Source organism: Hypanus sabinus, chromosome 2, assembly GCF_030144855.1.
Source record: "Hypanus sabinus isolate sHypSab1 chromosome 2, sHypSab1.hap1, whole genome shotgun sequence".
Classification (NCBI taxonomy): Eukaryota; Metazoa; Chordata; class Chondrichthyes; order Myliobatiformes; family Dasyatidae; genus Hypanus; species Hypanus sabinus.
Genome location: NC_082707.1, coordinates 61,121,182 through 61,147,701, shown reverse-complemented (window position 1 = coordinate 61,147,701; position 26,520 = coordinate 61,121,182). Strand labels below are relative to the sequence as shown.

Here is a 26,520-nt window from a genome sequence, read left to right as displayed (position 1 = left end):
TCAGAATGTTGATAGTAATGCCATTAGAGATCAAGCATAAACAGATTGCTTTTTGCCGTGGTCATTGCCTTGAACTTGACGGTTCCAGATGAATGCTTACTTATCACTGCAGGTTAATTAGTGTCCAAGTCTTACATGGACAATAAAGGTCTAAGATGTTGTGAGGGTAAATAATTATTGTACAACCACCAGAGAACATCCCTACTTTTGAAATGATTGAAATCATTGCTGGAGCACGCATTAGGTAAATTATGCCAGGTATGATCGTGCTGGATATAACTGCAGCTGTCAGAGAACTTATTCTCTTGTTTCTGGATTCCTGTTGACTTCAGTTTAAGTAGCTCTCCTTGATGCCACCCGTACTTATATGTTTTCCAAATTGAGAGCATACATTACCACTTTATTTTTAACAACCCTGTACTTCCATGGTTACACTTAAATCTGAAACCATGTGGTCCTGGTATGACCCAGTGAACCTTTGTAAACAAGCTGTTAGTGACTTAGCTTTGCTTGATAAAGGTATTAATGAATTAAACTTCCATTAGTATGATAATGGCTTAGAGAGGATTGATGGAGCTGTTGTTGTTCTGATTGAGATTTTTCTCACATTTCATGGATAGTTAAACCTGTTCAATACTCCAATTTATCATGTAAATTACAATGTTGTATCTGTACTGGAACAGCTGAGTTTGAGGTGAAAACTGTTCTGCAGTGCATATCTTCTATAGGAGAACCAGCATATTGTCAGATTTAAATCATTGTTTCTTTTGTGTATTCAGCTCTTTCTTGGATTCATATGGGAATGAACTGAATTGGTTGAAGCATCCATGTTGGCAGAGACTTCAGGAGATTATCAAGATGAATTAAGATGAATCATCCATTTCTGTTGAAAATAATTGCGAATGCTTAAGCCTTATCTATTTTCCTCTTATGTGTTGTTTGACTATTATTGGTGATCTTTATGGAGCCCCCTTCATCCACTCTTAACTGATTTATTGTCCACTGTCATGAGCAATAGCAGATGGCATGACAGCAGAGCTTTGAACTGATCGATTGGTTATGGGATAGCTTATCACTGTCTGAAGGAAGTTGCTTCCATGTCAGGGATTTGCCATATCATGAGGTTATTGATTGTGATGGAATACAATTTTGTGGATGCTAGATTTGATCTGAGTCTTCCTTATAAGCCATGATGGTAATACTACTTCCTTAGTTTGAAGAAGGACTTTCTTCTACAGCGAGTCAGTATATAGTAACTCCCACAGCTACTTTTATGGCCAGATGCATCTGTGACAGGAGATTGGTGATGATGAGACGCCTTTTCATCGTTGTTGAAAGCCCAGTTTGGCAACAGCCCTTCAGTTTACACAGGACACAGTTTGTGTGACTTTAAAATGATGCTGAACTATTAATATTAATTATGTATGTGATAATCTTTAATATATTTGGTTTTAAAATTCACGTAGCTAGGAATCAATTTTGAAGTTACTCAAGAGCTCTCCTTCCTGATTTTGTTAATGAACTATAACACCACTATTGAAAAGCCTTTTCTCTATAGGAGCTAAATATTATAAAGAGTTTGGCAGAAAGAAATGATTCTCTGATGCGCTCGATCAGTCTGTGCACCAGTATTTTCGATTTTGGCAATTCACTGGATATTACCGAAGAGGACTATGCAGAACAATTACTTCATTGTGTCCAAATCCAATGCCCAAGTCAATACTGAATAAATTCTTATATTGCTTTCTAGAACAGTTTGATACAGTTGTGTGGCTTGCCTATTTCAGAGAATAATTAAAAGCTCACTAACATGCATAGACCAGACTATGAAAAGATAGAAAATTCTGGTTCCTTTAAACAAGTATCTATTTAATGGATTTTTGGATATGATTACAAATACAACATTTTTATTTCAAACTATACTTAATTCAATTCTACAATATACTATACATACTCAATTCAATATACTACATTAGTAGGATTTAAATTTTCCCATTTTTGTCTTGACTTATGGACTCCTTGCTTAATTACCTGTCTTTGAATCAAATTATACATGCAAGATGTAAATTTTTTGATATTTCCTTTTTGAATTAAAATTTCTATTTCATTAGATTTCGGCAACAACATTGTTTGACCTAATTTTTCTCTTAAATAAGCCCTTAATTGAAAGTAACAAAATAAAGTGTTGTTTGATATTTTATATTTATTCTTTAATTGTTCAAATGACATTAATATACCTCCTTCAAAACAATTCCCTATATATCTAATCCCATTTTGAATCCAATTATATAAAAGTTGATTGTCCATTGTAAAAGGAATAAGTCTATTTTGAATTAAAGAAATCGGATACACATTTAAGTATAGATTCTTGGAAGAAAGAAATCTATGGTTGTATTCCATTAGAAAAAATTACTTATAATTTAAGAGATAAATATGAAACATTTTTGAAAATTTGGAGCCCTTATTTACAAAAGACAGGATTAAATATATAGATGCTTTTAAGATGAAACAATTGGTTATTAGGGGAAAGAAATAAATATACATATTAAAATTATTACGAACTCCATGGAGCATGTGGAGATCTTCCAACCACCAGGCATTCTTTCTTTCTTTCTTTCTTTCTTTCTTTCTTTTTTTTTTCTCTATGGGGCAGTTAGGGGGGAGGGGTTAAGGGGAGGGGGTATGGGTTATATACATTGTTTTTTCATACTTTGTAATCATTTAAAAATGCAATAAAAAATTATTAAAAAAAAAAGTAGGATTTAAATTCTGAGCTCCAAATCACTGATCCATTAATATAGCTATTGTACTTTCACAGCTAGCTGAAGAATCTGTTTAATGTTTCAGATTATTGGTATTGGCTACATGCATGTTAAAACCATGCCAAATATTGATTGTAAACTTATCAATATGTATGTACAGCTATGTCTTTGTTACTTGTGTATTGAGGTACAACTCAGAGTAGGCCCCTCCTGCTCTTTCTGTCGTGCTACCCAGCAATCCTCTGATTTTACCCTAGCCCAGTTACAGGACAGTTTTCAAAGACCAATTAATCTATCAACCAGTACATCTTTGGGCTGTGGGAGGAAACTGGAGCACCCGGAAGAAATCCATGCAGTCACGCGGAGAACATACAAATCCTTACAGGCAGCAGTAGGAATTGAACCCAGGTCACTGGTTCTGTAAAGTATTGTAATAACCACTATGCTTTTATTATGTGACTATTTAAATTCCTGTTATATTAATTTAAATGGTTACATTCAAGCCTGCAGAAAATAATGCAGCCAAATTTTATGACTCTCCCTTCATTTTAGAATGAAGGTCAGTTAGTGCATTTTGTGCAGGTCCATCGATGGTATTTACTTTTGATGTTTATTTTTCAGTTCCATTTGTGCTTTGCAAACATCCATAAAGTTTCATCTTACAACAAGTAATGTTATTCATAGGTAACTATTTGAACTAAGGTATTTGAAAGAAAACATTGAGCTGTAAAAGCCACCAGCAAATCTTTATATCTAATTGAAGGACCTCTTCTGCATCAGTGCAGAGAGGTTTCAGGTGCACATAAAATCAAAACCAGCAGTAAACAACTCAAGAGACAAGTACCAATTTGACTTCACAATACAATAACGTCAAATAGGGTTGAACCCCTCCAGAAGTTCTGGATGGAGTCAATTGTGAAGATAAAATTTTACAAGTAATGCTGTTGTGAAATTTGTAAACATACACTTACAGTTATTGGAACAATATTGCTTTAATTCTAATGGTCCTCGAAACAGCACAGTCATCAATATAACTGAGATAAAAGACTCCCAAGGCTTTGTGGTATGTATGCTGAGAAAGTATTTTTAGTGCCTTTATTTGTTTGTTCTGCTGTTGCTAGGGTAAATAATGATTTGGGTTCTTTCAGCTACATCCCTGACATTACTAGGTAGCTGGCTATTAGTAGAGGACAGAAAATATTTTTTTTTCAGTTAATCTCATAAGAAGCAAGTGTTAAGGTGGCAGAATTAGAATCAGAATCAAGTTTATTATCACATAAATACTCTATGTTCTGAAGTTTGTTGTGTTGTGGCAACAGTACAGGGCAACACATTAAAAGTTACTGTAAGTTACAAGAAGAAATGTACAATAAATAAGTAATGGAAAAACAGAGCAAAATAATGAGTTAGTTTTCATGAATTCATGGACTATTCTGAAATCTGATGGCAGAGGGGAAGAAGCTGTTCCTAAAATGTTAAGTATGCATCTTCAAGCTCCTGTACCTCCTCCCTGATCACAGAATTGACAAGAGGCATGACCCACATGGTGAGGGTCCTTCATAATGGATGCTGCCTTCTTGAGGTTGTCCTCAATGGTAAGGAAGCTACTTCCTATGACCGAGCTGATTGAATCTACAACCCTCTACACCTTTTTTTGATCCTGTGCATTGGAGCGACCACAGATGGTGATGCAACCAGTCAGAATGCTCTCTATGGTACATCTAGAGAAATTTGCTTGAGTCTTTGGTGACATGGCGTGCTGCTGGTGTGCCATCTTCATGATTGTATCAATATGTTAATTCTTTACTATAGTTGTCATTCATCCCACGCTCCCTCTGTTGTATATAGCTTCAAGTTAAATCAGGCCTGCAATTTTGCAAAACTTCATTTTGCTTACTTTGATTAAATAATAACAATGCAAAATGCCTAGTTTTCAAAGTGCAAGATGCTGACAATACAGCTCCTTTAAGGAGTACAAGTGGAACTAATGAGCACAGGTTTCACACCCCCGTATGTCTTCAAGAAATGAGATTTTTATGTCAGGCAGCATCTAAGTATCTTGCTGGGTTTGTCAAATTAACTTGAATTGACTTTTTTCACAAAACTATTGGTTATTTTAAGTTTGGAAAGTTGAGTAATAAATAGATGAGCTAATCTATCAAGAAAACTAATGAAGCTGTGAAGAGGAGATCTTTAAGATTCTTTGTGATTTTCATACATTGACAACAATGAGGCAGTGATGCTCTAGCAGCTTCATCAGTGAATCTTGTTTTCTCTTACCCTTCCAAAGTTTCTCTATTTATTGCAGAGTGATTTGAAGCACTTTGATTTAAAGCAAATTATACTGTGTTGTATTGCATTGGGATTTAACTATTGTCTAAAAACAGGATGTTTATGTCACTTTCTGAGTGAAAACTTACCGTATTACACAGCAGCACATTGCACAGGAGGCAAAGTCGGGTTCTGTTAGGATTGTGATGCCTGGATAGCCAGCATCATTTTGAGCTATATACAACAAAAAAAAAGAGCTATCACCTCATAAATATGTTCATAGCTCTTGTTCGGCACCAAGCATGCCATTTATTGCATTAGCAATATGAAGCTTTGTTAATACTTGCTGGAAGTCAGAGAATAGATACCCTGACTGTTTTGATGCCCAGAATGTGATGTGGTGAAGTGCAGGAGAAACAGTAGATCTTCTATGTTAGGTAATGTCAAGGGCCGAGGAATGACATAGGAGTTAATGCATGGAGTGATATGATCAAAACTGGATGCAAAACCAAAAAAAACGTCCATTGACCATGTATGCACAATCAATTCCAGTGAAAACAGCAGTAAACCCTTCTTAATGGTTTCTCACTCTGTTTTAATACAACAAACTCCATCAGCCAGCTGATGACAAGAACTTCTTATCCATGAACCTCTCCAAATTAAAAAAAAATTATAATACTATACTTGCTCATTCTGCTTGTTCCATATGCGCACCACTCACAGTTGAGTGCGAAATGCTTGCTCCTCAGCTTAAAATAATTTTGGGCTCCCCTACCCTGGGAAAAAGATTGTGACTATCTCTCCTATCTATGCCCCCTTTATAAGATTCTATGAGATCATCTCTCAAACCTGCTTCACTCCAGGGAAAACGCTCCCAGCCTGACTAACCTCTCCTTGTGACTGAAAACCTCCAGTCTAGGAAACATCCTTGTTAATATTTTCTGCAACTTTTCTCACATAATCACATCATTTTTCATCTAGAGTAGGAACCAAAATTGCACACAAGTACTCCAAGTGTGGCCAAATTCACGTTGTGTACAACTGTAACATAGCATCTCAACTTTTGTACTCAATACCATGGCTGATGAAGGTAAGCACTCTGTATCCTGTACCTCGGCTGCTTAAAGCATTATGTAAAAAGAGGCTATCATCATTGCTATTCCCGTGATGCATCTAGTGTGGTAGCGTAGTGAGCGCTGTTTGTCGCCCTCACTTTCAGCTTCCACCACTGGCTTGCAGTCTTGTGAAAAGGAGAGCTGAATGGGTGAGTCTCTCCCTTCCAGTTCACAGCCTTTCCATCAGCAAGCCTCATGTAGTGCCTCCCCACTGGCAACACATGAAAACCAAACTCCTTTTGGATTTGGGCTGAACTACAGAATATGGGTAGGAAGTCTGGACCCTGCAGATGTAGCACACAACCCACTGGTGTGCGGATGTGTCCTGGTGCTTGTGATTCAGATCCCCAGCTATCGGTAAATAGTCCCACTGCCTTGTGGACAGCCCTGGGAGAGACGAAGGCTACAGGAGTAAACCCAGACAGCAAATCCAGAGTGGAGTCCCTAAGGTGGCTGGACATCATTGAACATCCTTCCTGCAGCTCCTGCAGCCAAGCTGGTGCCAAATGTATTGCGTCATAAGCTTTCCTTTCATGAGGCTGAGAGATGGATCTTGATGACTGGGCATCTCTGGATCTTCCACCCAGGCTTCTGATGATGATCATCATCACCCATTGTCCTTTGAGACAGATGGATGCTAACCAACCATTTCCATAGTGCTGATGGATATCATGTTGCAAACTTTGCCCCACCAATAAATTATACTGGCAGATATATTTCTAAGTCAGAGTGAGACAGGAAGCAGAAATGTAAGTAGTGGTGATTCTGTGCTTATTCATTATATGATATATTTCAGATTTTTCCAAGAACTTTCAAGTTACTACAAGGGATTTTATACACACAGCCTTCATCACTCAGGAATTGAGAAGGGAATGAATGTTTAGATTGGTTCAGTGTCAGTCAAAAAGGTTGCTTTGTCTTACAGTTGATGAGCTTAGATATGCAATGTTCAATATTCATTGATTGGGTATAACGGATGATAAAGCTGCACTCTGCCAAGGAGTAGATTGATGTGAATTGTATATAATGGAGAAGCTTCTCAGAAGTCAGAACCTGAGATATACTCTGCAAAATACCTTGTGTCTGATGTAGTCAAACAACCACAATAATGATGCGGACCTCACTTGTTCATTCTGCAATGCTCCCATCCACCACCACTATATCTATTCTTCTGTAGGACATTTGTGGAGGCTGTAGTGGAGTCTATGAGGCTTAACATATGAGTAATGTATAAGGAGCGTTTGGTGGCTCTGGAAGAATGAGGCCGACCTCATTGAAATCTACTGATCATTGAAAAATATTTTACGTACAGTGGACATGGAGAGGATGTTTTATAGGACTGGAGGGCACAGCCCCATAATAGAAGGACATCTTTTTAGAACAAAGATGAGGAGGAATTTCTTAAGCTATAGCATCCTGATCCTGTTGAACTTATTACCACAGCTGACTGAGGACGCAACCTTTATAATAACTGTAGCGGAGATGTCATAGTCTATTCTTACTGATTATGATTAGTTAGTCAGAAATTCAAGGATCGATGGAAGTGTTGGCTCCCAGTATTCAGAGTATGGTCTACATTAGGTTAATAGATTCTTGTTTATTAAGGGCATTAAAGATTCAGGGGAGAAAGCAGGAGAATGCCATTGGGAAGGGAAATCAGCCATGATTGAATGGTGGGGTAATTAGCTGAAGAGCCTAATTACGCTTCTACTTCTTATGGTCTTATGGACATATCATCTTGGACTTCAGTAGCATGGCCTTGTGAATGGGCTCCCCTAATTATTACAAATATTGAGAAACTGATGTTTTGCTGATTATAAAAGCTGTAATCAATTTTTAAAATTTAATTTCACTTAAATATAGATAAAATCATAATTGAAAGCTTAAAGAAGTTTTGGAAAACATGAAAAAATATTGCCTTCTCATTTTCATCTTAATCCTTAATACTACAATTTCTATTAAAAGCCTCATAATCTTGGACTGAAGCCAGATTTAATTGGTCTTTTTATTCCTGGCAATTACTTTTCCTCAGTATTGACTGTATAGAATGACAACTCTGTTACTGTAGCAGACCCCATGGATTTAACCAGTGTGGAAGTACAGAGCTTTCCAAACGTTATTGCCAGATAATAGGAAGTTCATGGCTTGCTGCATTTCAATGGCAAAATGCTAATAGCTTTAATTGAGAGTTTTGGCACTGACATAAAATTGACCAGATACGTTGGACTGTATGTTTTATCCCCGATGATTTTTATGTAAAGGATTGGTTAGATTATACTGCCATTGAAAGATTAGGGAAAGAGTTAATTCTAAACTAATTGGGCATGGTCAATGCTGAGTGCCCAATGATATCAGCACAGCCCTGATTGTTGTCCAGTGTCTTTGCTGACATGAACTGCCTTGCTTTCTTAGCTGCACCAATAGACATCAGACTCCTTTGCAGAAGCAATGAATTTTGAATTTGATTCCTTGCAGTATATTCAGAGGAAGCTTATTCTTTTCACTTCCTGTCTTGATTCTTCTTTCATCCAGTTGCTCCCATGGTTAGGCTGAGCTTCTATCAAGTCACAACTTGCAATGACAAAAAGCGACCTAGCCCTGCCCTCACTTCTCACACTTGATTACAAGGCTTGGGAAATAATCATGGTCTCAGATATATTGTAGCCAGCTCTCATTGTAGGCATTGACTTGATTGTGGAGACAAAGATAAAAGGGATCGTCACGCTTTCCAAGACCTTAGCATGTCATCTGATGTGGTGGATTGGATATGAAAGATATATGCATCTAGCTTCAATATGAATGTCATGCAACTTAACACATGCATAACATTCACCACTGTGAATATCTGCCTGTACAAGGCAATAAATGTTAAAACAGTGACCTCATTTGTAATTCCTGTACAGATTAGCATAGATTTGTACTGAACCAGCTTTGGCATTGAGCTCAGTATAGTGGCAAATCAACACTATCTGCCCCTCTTGTACAATGCAGGTGAAAATTATTTCCTTGATCCGAAGTCACCGTCTTACCCTGAGCTAAGATGGTTCCAGAGAGAGGCCTCATCAAGTTTCTCTGCAAAATTGCTTAAATTCCTCTCTTTAATGTATTTTCTTTCCTTTTCAAGGTGGATAGGGTTCTGCCAGACTCTGTGATCTACAACTGCACTTAAACTGTGGTTCTCCACATCAGTGGGGTCCCTGCTCCCAGAGCTTGCCAATCATAAGACAGACAGACAGAGAGAGGGAGAGTCTGCTGCCATTTCTCAAGTCAGAGAAACTCGAAATAAAGCAGAGCTTCAGAATGTAACATGAAATCAGTGAGCTCCCCTTTCGCTGTGGATGGGGTGACATCTCTCTCTTCCTTATTAGTGAGAGAGAGAGCGAGCCTGCAGTACGTTGAAGTGCTGGGTTAGAGACTGTAGTTTTTGATCAACCAATATGGTCTCTTTGGGGGTCTTTGCTATTGTTTGCTTGGTGAGTGGTTGGGGAGGCACTGCAGATGCTTCCTACTGAAACAAGTGGGGGGGGGGAGAGGAGGATGAGGGTTGATTATTGTGTGCAGGGGGAAGGGGGCTTTGGGGTTTTCTGTTTTGTGGATGTCTGTAAAGGTTAATAATTTCTGGTTGTATACTGTATACATTTTCGCATATTAAAGTGAACCATTTGAGCAGTGGGGAGTAAGCTGAATGCAAGCATCTAAGGATTGCATGTCTAACAAAAATTGCAGGCATGGCAGATGGAAAAGAGTATCATGGTTTTGTTGTAATACCATGCAGATGGTCTATGTTGAATATGAATGATGCAAAAATATTGTGATTTTGTTTATAGAATGAATATTTTTAAGATATTCAGTCAGAGGGATTGGGAAAAGATACAGTATGTGTGATAAATGATCATAATGACTTTGCATTTAAAATTGCCGCTGGGCTGTTAACACGAACAATGTGGCAGCATTAGAAAACGATAGTGAATTTGAAACTATAGCAACGGTATTTGAAATTATATCAATGAGCAAAGGAAACAGTACATAAAAAACAAACAACTAGAAATCAAAAGAACAGCGCAGTTATGAAAACCAAGAGAACTAAAGTGTAGCAAATGCTATCTGCACCATGTCACATTAATCTAACGTGAACTTTTCATATTGGCCAACAACTAAATTTTGTTCAATATTTCCTTGCCGTTTTTAATCTTTTTGTTGGAAAGAATGTTGAGATGGAAACTATAAAAAACCTGTTACTATGGTAAACCATTAAACTTCAGCCCTGCTAGATTCCCAAATGCAGTATTTTAAGTTTGCCGACGATATCACTGTTGTTGGCTGAATCAAAGGTGGTGATGAATTGACATATAGGAGGGAGATGGAAAATCTGGTTAAGTGGTGCCACAACAGCAATCTCTCACTCAATATTAGCAAAAACTAAAGACAAACTTCTATAGGTATACAGTGGAGTGTATCATAACTGGTCACTACCTAATGTGGAAAGACCAATGTCCAAGAATGAAAAAGGCTACAGAAAGTGGTAAATCCAGATGAGGCCATCACAGACAAACCCATCCCCACCACTGAGCTTGCTGTATTTACATGGATTGTTGCCATAGGAAAGCAGCACACATCTTCATTGATCCCCACCATCTAGGCCATGCTCTCATCTCACTCCTACCATCGAGCAGAACCCTTAGATTGTGCACCAGCACGTTCAGAAACAGTTACCACCCTTCAACCATCTTCACTCATACCAACTTTGAATTCATTCTACTGTAGCGATGTACTACATACAGAGCTAGCAACGACGACACGCAGTCAGTAAGTCGTTTCGAGACTAGTTTTCTCAAATTTCGCAGCGCTGGCTTTTAATCCCTAGCTCCCGCCCTCTCCAGGTGGAAATGACATCAGAGGTGCATTACCAAAGTCTCTCCCCGCGCGCGGGCTATTTGTGAGCCGGTTTGCTGGTGCAGAAACTGGGTCACCACACTACGGCCTACAGACTCACCTTCAAGGATTCTATAACTCATGTTCACAGCATTGTGTTATTTTTTTTAATTTACACTACTTATTTTGTTTTATATGTTAGTTTTTTGTCAGTCTATGTCTATGTATAGGTTTTTCATAATTTCTGTCTCTATTTTTCCTGTAAATGCCTGCAAGAATGTGGATCTCAATGTCATATATGGTAACATAGTTTGATAATACATTTACTTTGAAATACTTTGAACCAACAGTATTGCTAAAATTCTTAAGGTTTTTTTTCTTTTTGTGAAATTCTGGGAGAGCGAAGAAGAGTTTAAAAGATGGAAGTTAGGTGGGAGCAGTTCCAAGTAATCTCCTTGTTTTTGAATTTAAATAAAAAGATAGTGCAAGAAATTGTACTGATTTGTTAACGGCTTCAAGCATATTTTTCTTGCTTTGAAATTTAAGTCCTTATTGTTATTTATCACATCAAAGATAGAGTGGTGCAGCACAGTACAGACCCTTCAGCCCACAATATTATGTTGATATTTTAACCTATTGTAAGATCAATCTAACCCTTCCCTACCACACAGCCCTCCATTTTTCTATCATCCATGCGTCTGAGTCTCTTAAACATACCAAATGTATTTGCCTCTATCACAACACCTAGCAGGCCATTCAATGCAGCTACCACTCTCTGTGTGGGGGAAAAAAAAATAATCTCTACCACCCCGCTATAATTTCTTACAATTCCCTTAAAATTCAGAGGGTGGAGCTTTATCAAGATGGCGCTAAACGGCGACTCCTTTGTTTGCATCTTTGGAAACAGTTCCATTTCCATCTTTAATATCTCTATTTTTCCCTTTCAGGGTTCTTTTGAAGACCCTGACCTGGAGTTGCATGCTGACTTCGGTTCTTTGCAGGAATGGAATCTGCTCATGGGTTTCATGACTGGTCGTTTTCCTTCATGCCAACAGTGCGGCCTAAGAGTTTGCTGGCCTTTGGAGGCCTAGGATCTTGGGCCTCTGGAGACAGGCAGATTGAAGGTCAGTGTCCCAACAGACCGGTGTGAAGTGAAAGCCTGAAGATCTTTGGCTGTATGCCCAGAGACCTGAGATCTTTGGGTACAGAGCTCGGAAAAAAACGACACAACGGTCTTTTAACATCGTAAACCAGCAAGTTGTTTGCTATATCTTCCCTCTTGCTGTAAAACGGAGACATCTCTTTCTCCTTTATTAGGGAGCGAGAGAACCTGTGGTATATCGAATACCGGGAGAACGGGTAGTCTTTGGAGAACTGCAAGTCTGTGTCTTTGCAGTTGCTTTTGCTGCACGCTTGAGTGCTTGGTGGCAGGTGTCGATGCTTTTTTTTGCTGTGGGGGAAAGGGAGAATCATTGCTTGCTGTTGCTTATGCACAGGAGGGAGGGGAGCTGGCATTCTAACATTTAACTGTCTTTCATTCTTTGGGTTACTCCTCTGTTTTCATGGATGATTGCAAAGAAAAAGCATTTCAGGCTGTATATTGTATACATTTCTCTGACATTAAATCTACCTTTGAAACCTTTGAAATTACGCCCCTCATATTAGCCTTTTCTGCCCTAGGAAAAAGTGTCTCACTATCCACTCGATTTATCCATCTTATCAACCTATTTAACTTTGTTAAGCTGCCTCTCATTGTCTTCCACTCCAAAGGGAAAAGCCATAGCTCACTCAAACTATCCTCAGAAGAAAAGCACTCTAATGTTGCAAAATCTCCCCTGCACCCTCTTCTATAATGAGGCAACCAGAACTAAACACAATATTCCAAGTGTAGTCTATAGAGCTGCAACACTTAGGCTTATTTAGAGATACAGCGTTGAACAAGCTGCACCACCCAGCAACCCACCTATTTGACCCCAGCCTAGTCACAGGGCAATATATGATGACCAATTAACCTACCAACCATCATATCTTTGAAATGTGGGAGGAAACGAGAGCACTCAGAGGAAACCCATGCTTTCAGAGGAAGGATGTAGAAACTCCTTACTGATGGCTCAGGAACTGAACTCCAATGTCCCGAGCACTCTCAAGGGTGCTCCTGAAAACATTGGTTAAAATGGGAGATGGGAGGGAGCCTCACTAGCCTCAATTTCCTCAGGAAGTGGAGATGCTGCTGTGCTTTTTTGACCAAAGAGCTGGTGTTGAGGGACCAGATAAGATTATCCATTATGAGCACTCCAAGAACCTATGTGCTTCTAACTCTCTCCATGGAGGAGCCATATATGTGCAGTGAGGAGTGGTCAGTCCAGAAGTACACTATCATCTCTTTGTCCCTTTTCACATTTGGACTCAAGCTTGCACCATTCCACCAGCTGTTCTACCTCCTTTCTGTAAGTTGTTTTGTCATTGTCGACGAGGCCAAGCACTGTTGTATTATCAGCAAATTTGATGATTCAGCTTGAAGTAGACCAAGCAATGCAGTTATGTGTCAGCATCGTGAACAGCAGCGGGCTGAGCATGCATCCCTGGGGAGCACCAGTGCTCACAGTGATGGAGCTAGAGCTGCTTGTGCCAACACAGATCTTTCTGTCAAGAAGATGGCATCTAGTTACAGAAAGAGATGTTGTGCCCCAATGAGGACAGCTTAATCACCAGATTCTGAGGGATGATTATAGAAAGCTGAAGTCAATAACCAGCATCCTGGATTATGAGGCACCATTTTTCCAGGTGGGGCAGGATGGAGTGGAGTGCAGAGACCATGGTATCATTGAGTGATAGACAATAGGTGCAGAAGTAGACCATTCAGCCCTTTGAGCCTGCACCGCCATTTTGAGATCATGGCTGATCAACTACTATCAATACCCGGTTCCTGCCTTGTCCCCATATCCCTTGATTCCCCTATCCATAAGATACCTATCTAGCTCCTTCTTGAAAGCATCCAGAGAGTTGGCCTCCACTACCTTCCGAGGCAGTGCATTCCAGACCCCCACAACTCTCTGGGAGAAGAAGTTTTTCCTTAACTCTGTCCTAAATGACCTACCCCTTATTCTCAAACCATGCCCTCTGGTACTGGACTCTCCCAGCATCTGGAACATATTTCCTGCCTCTATCTTGTCCAATCCCTTAATAATCTTGTATGTTTCAATCAGATCCCCTCTCAATCTCCTTAATTGATTGAGCATTGAGCAGTACCAGCTTGAGCGATAAGCGAACTGGGAAGGGTCCAATGTCGTAGGAAGATGGGATTTAATATGATCCGTAACCAGCCGCTCAGCACTTCATTGTTGTTGAGTTCAGAGCCACTGGATGGTAGTTGTTGAGGGAAGTTACTGTCACCCTCATGAGCACTGGGATAATGATAGCCGCCTAGAAGCCTGAGGGGACAGAGGACTGTTCTAAAGAGATGCATGAAGATGTCTGTTAGAACCTTCATTAACTGAGCTGCACAGTTGCTTCAGCACCTGACCAGGTACGTTATCAGGCCCCGCAGATTTCCTGCACATCAGTTGCGGTGAGACAGAGCATTTGCTCCTCAGTGAGGGAGGGGCCAGGTGGGAGGAATGACTTCCTCGCCAGTACATCATTCTGTATATAAAACTGAACATAAAAGACATTCAGCCTATCAGAAAGAGAAATGTCACTGCCATTGACGCACAGGATGGACCTGTTATATACTGAATGCCCTGCCACATGTGCCTCATGTCACTGGTGTCACAGAAATAGCTCTATATTCTCCGTGAATAATTCCACTTTGCCTTCCTGATGATGCGGGGATGCACAGCGCTTGCTGACCTAAGAGCTGTCTTACACCCCGATTTGAACACAGCGTCCAAATCTCTCAACCAAGACCGCACCTCAGCTTCTGATATGCCCTCACATGCTGTAAGTGTATTTAGTAATAGTGACATCCTCAATTCACTTCTCCCTGTAGGTGATGGCTGTAAGTAGCTGCCTTCCTGAAGATGTTCTATTCTGTCTTTTCAAAGGTTGCTCTTTCTGGCCAGGTCTTCATCTCTCTTTGAACCGGTTTAACTCAAATAATCATTAGCAACAAATTATAGGCTTTCACTTTTCAATTCTTAATTTCGATTTTCACTGTCCTAAATTAAATTTCAGGTGGAACAATATTTTTCCTTTGTTAAATTATTTATTCTTTGCAATTTCTATTTTTGTAGGTTTTAATTAGAGTTTCATTTGAATCATGTCTAAGTTTGCGTGGGTACCGAAACTGTTCATTTGTTTCCTGGAGAAACTTTGATAAAGACAATAGACCTACACAATACCATTAACACCTGCTTTAGAAAGTTAAAATCATCACTTTAATGTTTCAGCAAGGCACATTGTGCAAGGCAATACCATCTCCAGCTGTATGCTATTGTACTCCATTGACAGTACCAAAGAGCATGAATTTAGAACAGCATCATAGATAAACCAGCTTGTTTAACTGGAGTGTTTGGCACTTTTACAGCGATTCCTGTTCAAGTGATGACTGTGAATTTTTTCCTGAGATTGAAGCCATTATATTTTTTGCTCTATATAAGGCAGGTTTCCAAACAAGTAGCAGAAATTAAAAATAAGAATTCTGGAATATATAATATTTAAAAGTACTTGAAATACCCTCTATGGATCTGACTCTGTGAAACAGGAACCAAAATAAAATTTGAAATCTATAAAGATGAATGAACAGTTGATGTTTCAGACCAAGAACCTTCAGTGTGTTGCTCAAGGTTTCCACCCTCTGCAGAATCTCTTGTATTTATGAGAATTTGAAATCATTGTTTCATCTTTAGGCACCTTAAGTGATGTCCCCTCATATTAGCCATGTTCAAGAGGAAAATGGAAAGAAATACAAAAGGTGCATCAAGCAGTGAATAAAGCAATGAATTTGGACATGGCACAATCATTCCTAACTCTATTAACTTTGCAAAGTCCTCACCACATATAAGCAAAAGTTTTGATCTATTCAAATTCATAGCCCATTACCTTACAAAAAATGTCCCAGAACCTTGCTTCCTAATCCCTGAGTGACTCACATCATGCTGCCAGGACAGTCCCACCACTGTGGAAGGAGTAACTGTGGGAGCCCAGGCGGTGACTCCAGATATCTTGAGATCTCATAGCAGTGATCCATAGGGCAAGGAAACTTTTTTCCTGATGAAAGGAGAGCATACAAATTAGTGTGACTGCTACATCAGGCCCTCAGCAGGCAGTGAACTTAACTATATGAAGTTTAAGCTTACATGATGTCACCCTCACTAATGTAGTTGCTTGTTGCAGATACATCTGTCCATTGTTTGGAGTGATCACCAAGCTGTCCTTCTGGAGACAAAAATAAGACTTATTTAAATAAGACTTATTTATGTTGACTATGCTTGTTCAATGGCATAATAACCATTCCCAGTGCTCAATAAGTCTGGTAGCCTGCATCGGAGGGGTGCTGTGGATCATTGGCAGAAATGTATTCCAACAGAAATGTTTCCTTGACCGTTTGAACAAAGCCAAGGAATCAGTCCGAACACATTAGCAAGTGCATCAGGCATACTTTAAAAAAAAATTGCCAGCCTGGAAAACCTACAAGATATTAAAGTAGGCAAGAAACACATCTCGGCAATCCAACAACAAGCCTCACAGCCTTGTTATAAATGCCCCACCATTTCCCAAGCAGGAGGAGAAAATTATACAACTAGAGGAAGAGGAGAAGGGGAAACTGAGAAAACCTCAATCTTCTATGGTGGCAAAGTCCAGCACATGAGCTCTAAAGACAAAGTAAAGGATGTAGCTGAATCATTCAGAGTGCTAATCTACCAGAAACAGCAAGTAGATGACCTATTTCAGTTTCCACCTGGGATTACCATGATTACAGACTGCAGTCCTGCAATAACTTTATTCCTTCCACATGAAATGGCTTAATGCTGCCCAAACAGGTGATACTGTGATCAGCAAAATAATATAAGCTGTCGCTGACAGTGTTATTGAATGGTGTTTGCTCATTAATACAAGAGCTAATCTGACAATGCAAATTCTTTTCAGTGCTAGTAAGTCTATGTTAAATACTATGATAAAATTCAACTCAGTTCCTCAAGATATTAGAAAAATCATTATCTTTGTAACAGCAAAGGTAAGACTAACATTAATTACCCATTACTAATTCCCCTGCATGACAGGGGAAACTGTTGAAAATTGTGCCATTTTAATCTGCGAAGTTTCTCTATTCCATCATCTGCCATTATTTCAGGGGCAGATTTTTGGAAGTAGCTGATAAACAGGGTAAATAACTCTGAGTATCCATTCACATTCAGTGGACCCCTCATTAATATTGCAGCTCTAGTTTAGCTTTGCAACGTAGTAACAAAACTGTGGGATGACTAAAGATCAAGATCTAGTGGTACGTAGGAAGCAGTATTCATAAAAATACAAAAATAATGCTTTCCATTATTTTAGACAGCCTACATCAATCCTACTGCTTACTGAAAGAAGCACTGGAGTAGAAAGAATGATTGATTTCAATGCTTCAGGGATAAACGAAGTACATATTAAAACTTTTAGATGCAGTGTTATTTGATTTTTCTAATCACTTTAATTGTCAAGTAAATATGCAGAAAGCCTGTTTAAATTTCAGATCTATAAGTCACTGGCCAAAAGTCTCCATGGTGAGATGTCTGACATTGCTAATTTATGCTTGTACAAAATTAGACCTTCTCTATACCTGAACTCTTGCCACATGTGTAGAATTACATGCCTGGAATTTTGTATGTTTTTATAAATTAGTTTGTTTTGTGCTGCACTACACACATTATTCTGAAAATGATTCCACTCTGTATTCTGATTTCTACCCTGAATCTGAGTAGAAGGATAATGTTGATCCTAAGCGTAATACTTCAGAGCTATAGGGTTCAATTATCAATTTATTTTATGATTTTTCTTTGCATAGCTCTACTAAAATAGGTAATATTGTGACTGCTGTGTGCAGCTGTCATGCATAGAGCTGAACTTCTGGCATAAAATGTGGTTATGATTTTATTAATACCCTTCCAGTGTACTGTGCACAACCTATTCAAAGTAAATGGTATCCGAGGATTAGCATATAACAGCAAGATCTCTTATCATTTGCTTAGTAAGCTGTGTAGAGGAAGAAGTGGCAAGAACAAATCAGTTTTCCTTTCAATAAGCTGATGTGGAGATCTTGCTGGATGGAAGGAAGCTGGTTCTTGGTGCAGCTAAAAGTCAGTGTGCAGACAGAAATCAATGGTGCGTTAATTATATTGAAGATAAGTGCAGTGGAATAAAATAATTGTTAATGTATAGACAGTTATTAAGGTAACTTTTATTCAGATCTTCTGTCATCTGACCAAATTTGCTTTACAAAGCACTCTAATAGTACGATGCTTAAAACAGGAATATACAAGGATAATGGATAGCACTCTGATAATAGTCAAGGTACTTCCAATATAGAATCATATGTATGTTTAATGTGAGTACCTAATTCTGCTGTTATGACAAGATTTTTTTTTAAATTTCCTTTAATTGTGCGAAAGAACAAATGACAAAATAATTATTTGTCTCATATTTAATGTCCCTAATACAAAACAATGAGGTATTTTTTGCATATTCCCAAATTAATATATCAGGAGTATAGCACTGAGTACAGTATTTAGATGTCAACTATCCCCTCTGTAGACTAACGTCCTCTTTTTATTCTATCTTCTTGTAGAAGAAAGTTATGGAAGCAAACCAGATGAATGACCATTCACTCATGGTGAACAAGTGGAGTCCAGCATTTCTACCCCATGGAGGTAAGCAGGGAAGAAAGAAATTGAAGACTGGCTACAAGGTTAAAACTAATAAGACTTCTCAGAAATATTCTTGCTGCATTCTTGTGAAAAGGAATTTGGACTATTTCCAGTTTTACTAAGATAAAAGGTAGGTGATTGGAATATTATTTGGGGCTGGAATCGTCTCCTGCATTGTTTTGATGGCAGTGAAATGTCCCAGATTGATTTCTGCTGATCCCAGGGATCACAATGTTCTATATTGGACTGTAGTGAGTATGTCTCATCTTCAATGGTTGAGGTTTTAGACTAGCATTGTTCTTCATTGTTATCATTATTAATCTAAATTATGATCTACATTCCTCAAATGTCTTGATATATATCTATTTAAAATTGCATTGAACTTATTAGTGCAATTTTAATGCTCAAGTCAAAAATTCTGAAGCAAAGAATGAACTAGTTGAGGAAACTGGCAGATAGAGTAGCATCCGTTGGGCCGTGTGTTGTGGTGATGATGAATTGTTAATATTTTGGATAGGGACCAAAATACTGGAAATTTTCCAAAAATTATAACGTGTCTCCTTAAGTTCACTTTTTCCATAATGAATGGGCAGTTATTTTCTTTAATCTGATGTCATTTGTAATCTGCAAACATCAGCTGGCATTTTTCCCATTAGCGCCTGGACCATTCTATGTCTTACCCACAGCTGCATTATTTTGTACATCTCAGGCTTGATTCTTTAAGCAATAAGCCTTGCTTAGAAACAGTGACCCACTCTAGTTTCTATTGCACCTTGCTTTGCATTGAGGTTGTTGATTATATTTTTACTGAAAATCTAAAGCTGAAGATCCCAATCTTTAAGGATGTTCAGAGATTTGGGAAGAACTGTACTTGAAAGTAGATATTTTCTAACTTGTTTAATTGATGCTTCCTGGAATCTGCCAACCTATTCAAGTAAACTTTTCTACATCTCTGCATTCTCAATTTTACTCGGTCTTAAGCTTTTTGCAGCACAGTGATTTGGCATCAAACACTGCCCACAGGATTTGTGATGAATGATTGGTTAATGCAGCCTGAGGGCTGACTTCAAATTTTTATACTCCACTTGCTTCAGTCAGCCAAGTGTGCTGAGAAGTAAGATTCTTCATTGCTTTTCATACATAGTTCTGCTTTTCAAATGTTGTAAATCACCAATATGTTGGTTACATAAACTAGGAATTCAGATTGATTTGACATTCTCTCGTGTGCTCTGCAGGTTGATGCAGAACTGACTCCCCAGTAGCTTCCCTTCATGTTTGATTTCTGTCCAATTTTTTTTCTCTCTCTGTTGCTGTCAAAGCTAAACCAGAGCAAGTTGCAAAACAGTTCATTAGAGAGTGTCTGAAATAATTTCAAAACAACAATTGTTTTATAATTATTTCAATTCCTCATTTCAATCCATTATAATTATTCAAGGATATCTGGCTTTTTAAAATTTAAATCCCATATTTCAACAATTTGACACCATTACAAACCCACTGATCCATTTTGTCTCAGCCTCCAGAATCAAATTGGATGGTTCCCTTTTTGAAGTTGCAATGAGAAAGCTTCTCTTTCATGATAATAGTTTTTAAAAAAATTTGTGTCTGATCAGGGCCAATGATGACAGATTCTTTTGAACAGCACACATTGCTTGTGGAGCAGACAGATTGTTATTGAAGCATTTCTTGTCATTTTAAGATTTAATATTGAAACTTCCATCCAAATGTTCAAGACCAACAACAAGAGTGTTAATATAAGTCAAAAAGTGTATGATCTGCATAGCAGGACAATACTAGGTTTCAAAAACTGGATAGGTATAGATTTGGCAGAGCAGAAGTATCATTTTCCACTTCATCATAATTTCCACTTCTGTGTACTCTGCTGAGTGTTTCTATAACATGTATTTCAGGAAACGTGACACTATCCACAGCTGAAAGCTTGATTCTGATGTTCTTGTTTGTTGGTCTAGCAATGTACAATTTGATTTCTTTTGCATAATTACTTAAACATTTATAATAACCCAGTCTGACTTTCAAATATTAAGATACTACTGAAGAATGTTTATCGTTTTTCACCAGGTCTCCAAGCCCCAAACTTCCTGTTTCTGCAAAATGTCTGAAAAGTAAATAGCCCTCAATTACTTTTCTTCATATTTACAAAATTGGAATATAAAAGCAAATAATTTGATCTGAAAATGTATTCCCTTGGAGAACTATCTTCAGTCTGAAAAATTACTGTACACCATAGCCAACATAATATCAACACTGTCATTGTCTCTTTAGTCCCTGGGCTTCAATTTTATGCACGAGTCAATTACAAAATATCTTTAAAAAGTCTCTATTAGTCCAGATACATATTAATCATGATTGTTTTTGTTAATTTAACAAAAATTTGTATTGTTAGGTGAGCAAATCTGTGCTAGTTTTCATTTATTCTGTACCGTTTGAAATGCCATCTGATTCTTACTTTTGAGAATGTGCATATTCTCCGTAAGCATCATGCCCTTTTCTGAATAATTACTATTGTTCAATTTACACTTCTGCCTACCAACTTTAATTCCAATGCTCCTGGTTGGGCCAGGTCCATTGCAACTATCTGGAAGTTATTTCTTATTGTAATATTTTGTTCCTTGTTGGCTTTGGCTAGCTGTTCTGAATCTGATGATGCAGTTCATACTATTTCTCCACTATGCCCTTCCACTGAGCCACTTCATTGCCCACTGGGCTGGGGAAATTCTGTTAATGAAGTTTCTCTGTACATCTTTTCAAGAATCTTTACTTCACCTACCTGCCTCCCCCCACAACATTTCCGATTTTTCTCTTAACATCAACAAGTAATGGAGTAGGCTATTCAGCTCCTTGAGTTATTTATCAAGATCATGGTTGATCTTCTACCTCAAACATCAATTGCAGGCCATATCCTCTTATTTCTGGACTCTATTTTATAATGCAGGGACCTCTCAATTTCCATTTGCAGGAAGTCAGTGGAGAACTACACCTCCATAGAATGCAGTATTGCAAAGCTTCACTTGCCCTTGTTTAAAGTAAGTTGTTATAGTTTCAGAAAAACTTCTGACCACTACTTCCAGAGAACTTAACCAGACAAAATGTCCTGTTTTCATCTACCCTCTTGAGGTTTCTCATACTTCTGTACATTTTAATGAAGTAAACTCTCATCTAAAATGCAGAGAATACAGGTCAGCTCATTTGTACTTCAGACCTATCATTCCAGGAACTAGACTGGTGTATCTGCTACACTCTCTTAATAGAAAGAATAACCTTTTTTTTAGATAAAGAAACTAACATTGTACACAATATCCCCATGTATGACCTTGCTAAGGTCCTGATATAATTGTAAGAAAAGATTGTACTCTTGTACTCAAATCCTCATGCATTAAATACCAGGGTGATATTTGTTCTCTAATTGTCTGTTTGTTCTCCATGTTAGCATGATTTTTGTCAGTTGAAGTTTTCCTATATTAATTGCATGGAGCTTATTGTCTACAGCCTACCTTTACTTAAGCAATGAGGCTATGCTACGTTTCTTTTTATATAATAAATAGATAGTTTCAGCTGTATCTGATGCACTGTGTTTGCTTCTGAAGAGTGAAAAATATGAAAGAACTGGTAAGACTAAAGAAGCTAAAATTGCTCTCCTTGGAGCAGAAAAGATGAGAGATGATGTGGTAGAAATCTTTAAAATCATCAAGCATGAAGACCAAGATAAATAAATAAATATTGTCTCTTTGACAGAATGAGTTGGAAACACAGAAAAAGTTCCTTCTGTAAAGAAAATTGCTTTCAGGCAGTGGCAATTCCTGAACTGGAGTTCTGTGCTTGAAAGGATAGTGGAAAAATGTTTGATCGAACTTTTCAAACCTAAACTGAAAGAGGGATAATTTTGGATCTATGAAAAGAATTGGAAATCTCCCTGGATTTCTGTGACTAATGGTCTAAGATGCCTCTCATTGCAACAGTTCTACAGTATATGTATAATATTTATAGTTTCATTATTGTTTACTTCTAAAGAACAAAGCTATTGAACTTGTTCCTCAAATTTATCATCACCATCTACCTTCCTATTGTAGTGGTAAACTCGACCTTTGTTATTGTTCACAGTACTGAATCAAACATCTGCTGGTGCCTGAACTTCACCAACCTTGTATGCCACATTGCCTCTATTTGAGTACTTGCAATCCAAAATTCCATCAGACTGCCTCACAATTCTACCCTGACTTCATCCTACCCCACCCAATGAATCCTCTCTCAGTACCTTTACTCATTCTTTAAGATCTACCTCTGTTATGATGCTATCTGACAATCCCAGTGGTTTCCTTTTATTTTGTTTCCTAATGCTCTTGCCAAGCTTTCATCACTATGCTTTCAAAGTCTTGAGAATGTTGGTTCCAGCTCCACCTGTCTAGATCTGTACTGTGCTCGAGATGGTTTCTCTTAGTCCTCCCTTTGACCTCCAGTCAAGGTTTAATGATTTTATTCCCCTGTTCTCCTCAACCTCAGGAATTAAAGATCTTGAGTCTTGTCTGTCATATCATTTTAAGTAACTCTATACATTTTTAAATTAACACAGTTTTGTTATGTTGTATTTACTTCTTTTTCATCTTACCCCTTTTAGATTTATTCAATTACTCTATGACTCATATTTATTGCAGATGTTCTTGCTTTTAAAGTTGGCAGATTAAGTACATACAGGTCTGTAGCCTCTAACAATGATTTCTATTAGAAGTTGGTGTCTATTTGAAAAAGCCTGATGTACGTGGGAGATCCCAAAGCTATTAGTCTCAGCTGATGATATAGAAGTAGGAGTCCATAGCTTCCAGTGGGTCTTTGTTCTTTTAACAGCAAGATTTCTTTTTAGAACTGAACTTAATATTGGCTGTTCACAGCAAGTACCTGGACACTTTGTTGTATTTCACTTTGCAGTGTCCATTTATGTGTATCAATGAGATTTTACAGTGCCAGAGTATCCATAGAAACCATTTTAAGAAATTAATTACATCTTGCTTCAAATCAAAACAAGTTAAGCCATAGATTCTTCAGCCTTTATGAAGGAGGTTCCCTGTAAACCAGAAGTATATTGTACCAGCTGATCTCCTGCAAGCACATTGTTGAGCACAGAATGAGAATTAAACACCTTACACAGCTGAGAGAGAGAGAAAGAAATAGGTCTTAAAAAATGTCTTCCTATAAAAAGTAGTTGGAACGGCAAGCTTCTGGGTTTTTCCATTATTCATTTGGAACGAGTTTCAGAAAAATAAACTTTAAAGTTCTGAATTCATGGTGATGTTGCCAATTTTGTCATTTTCCTTCCATTATAACATCTAAGAAACACTTGGATAGTTATATGGGTAGGTGATGTATAGAGGGCTATGGTCTGGATGCAGGTGGGTGTGACTAGGTGGAAGACCAGGCTGGAACAGAATAGATGGGCCGAGTGCCTGCTTGTATACGGTAGTTCTCCATAACTCCATGTCTCCAAGCACAAGGTATTTGGGAATAAATTCAACCACTTTCTTAGATGCCGTGCCAGTCTCTCAGCTGAATTATGGAGAGAAACTATTCAGAAATGTTGGAATTTGAAGGCTATTATAAGGAATATTTTAATCTGTGCATTGTGACAAATTGTCAGAATTTTCACTTTTCTTTGTCAATCCTGTCTTTAAACTTAATTAGTTGTATTAAAAAGGGACAGTGCTACAGACATCCATACTTAAAACTCATGTGAAAGAGGGAGGATTCAGTGAATTCAACTTCCAATAATGTCAATTTTTAAAAATCATTGAGCAAATTTCTCATTCTAATTGCAACACTAGAAATCCTTGTAGCTGCAGGCTTCTGAATTTATCTCCACCCCATTCATGGATTATTGTGTGTTTTTTCAAAAGGATTGAACATTGCTAAGCTTTGATGACAAGATTAAATAAAGGAGTTAATTTAGCTCTTTCTAATTCTGCAATGAGATGTTTTCCTTGTCTATTTGGTTGATTCTTAACTATAGAGACAGTTGCTCTTGATATTTTATTATTCCCCTGCCTTTTCTTATTACTTTGTAATTTGTTGAAATATCTTAACTGTTGAGAGCAGAGATAGGAAACTCACCCATATTTCCAGATGGAGCACCACCCCTACACATGAGCAGTGGATACGATACACAACTTCAGCAGATTCAAAGGTGAAGTGTTGACTCACCTGAAGGGACTGTCTGGGGCCCTAAATGGAGGTGAATGGACAGGTGTAGCACTTCGACCACTTGCAGGGATCAGAGGGCGGGAGGTAAAGATGCGTTTAGTGGTAGGATCCCTTTGGAGATGGTGGAAGTTGCAGGGAATGATGTGTTGGATGTGAAAGCTCATTGTATGGTAGATAAGGACAAGAGGAAGTCCATCACTGTTAAGGCAGCCAGAAGAAGGGGTGCGCATGGATGTCTGGGTGATGGAGGAGATGCAGATGAGGGCAGCATCAATACTGAAGGAAGGGAAACTCTGTCCTGTGAAGAAAGAGGTGATCTCTGATGTCCTGGGAAGGAAAGCCTCATCCTTCGAACAGATGCAACGGAGACGAAGAAACTGAGAAAAGGGAATAGCATTTTTACAGGAGACGATGGGAAGAGGTGCTGTCATGATAGCCGTTGGAGTCAAAAGGTTTATAAAAGATGTCAGTCCACAGTATGTCTACGTAAGCAAAAAGTGTGCAATCATTTGATACTATTTCTAACAGACCTTGAGAGTTTGTTATTTGAACAATTGGCTTAATGCCAATTATATTTAAAGGCTCCAACATTATTTGGGATGTACATTTGCAAATTGCAAAGCCACTCTTGATTCATGGAACTGTGGGTATCGGCTGACTAGACCTGCTTTTTCTTTTTACACCATAGCAAATTTGAGAATATTAGCAATAGTTTGAGTTTAGTTTAATGGTTCACATGACTTGTAATTAACGGATGCCACACTGACTTGTTTCTTGGTGACTCATTCTGATTAAGCTCCTGGAATTCACAGTGAAGGTTCCAGATTCAGATCATTCAGACCCACTCATTAGAAATGTGTCAGGAATAAAGGCTAAGGAAAAGTCTGGAGCTAGAGTCCCTAAGTCCCTATGTTGAGTTCAACTGGCAACTTCTGTGACGGAGCTGTTTCCAAACTGCATTGGTCTTTGCTGTCCCTTTGGGTTCATCAACTGCATGGAGAGGGGGAGCCTGCTGCATGGGTAACAGATCGTTCTCCATATTGTACTGCCTTGGCTTGTGTACTGGTTTGTATAGACAGCTAGGACACAGCATTCAAGGTTAACCCTGATCAACAGAGCGCCTTCCGGTTCTACTGCAACAAAAATCCTGTTTTAGAAGATTGTCAAGCTAGTCTTGTACAAAATACAAGACTATCCTTGAGTGATCTGCCACAAAATTCACTTGAACATTAAATTAATAATCTTAACGTACAATAACTACACTGTTTATATATATTTTTGTACAATAATCTTATGATAAAGAAAAATGCCTCTTATGTGATGTCATTTAATTAAATATCTATCAGTGTCCCCCATTTACTATTTTGGGATTTGAAAGTCATAGCTGCAGTGGAATTGAGATGTAATTGGTGGAGCTCCCCATTCTGACTATAAGCAGTTTTGCTT

General features: G+C 38.2%; 1 long non-coding RNA gene across 2 annotated transcripts in view; it reads left to right on the top strand.

Annotated features, from left to right (window-relative positions):
- Positions 1-205: 205 nt before the first annotated feature.
- The window catches only part of LOC132404765 (uncharacterized), a 43,667-nt gene continuing 17,352 nt past the window's right edge, over positions 206-26,520 (top strand). The window contains exons 1-4 of one of the 2 annotated variants that reach the window (XR_009515670.1): positions 206-258; positions 11,968-12,144; positions 18,789-18,870; positions 20,947-21,814. This is a non-coding gene — a long non-coding RNA (uncharacterized LOC132404765). Of the gene's footprint in view, positions 259-11,967; positions 12,145-18,788; positions 18,871-20,946; positions 21,815-26,520 lie in introns of those variants that run through there. The other variant, XR_009515671.1, reaches the window with a different exon arrangement.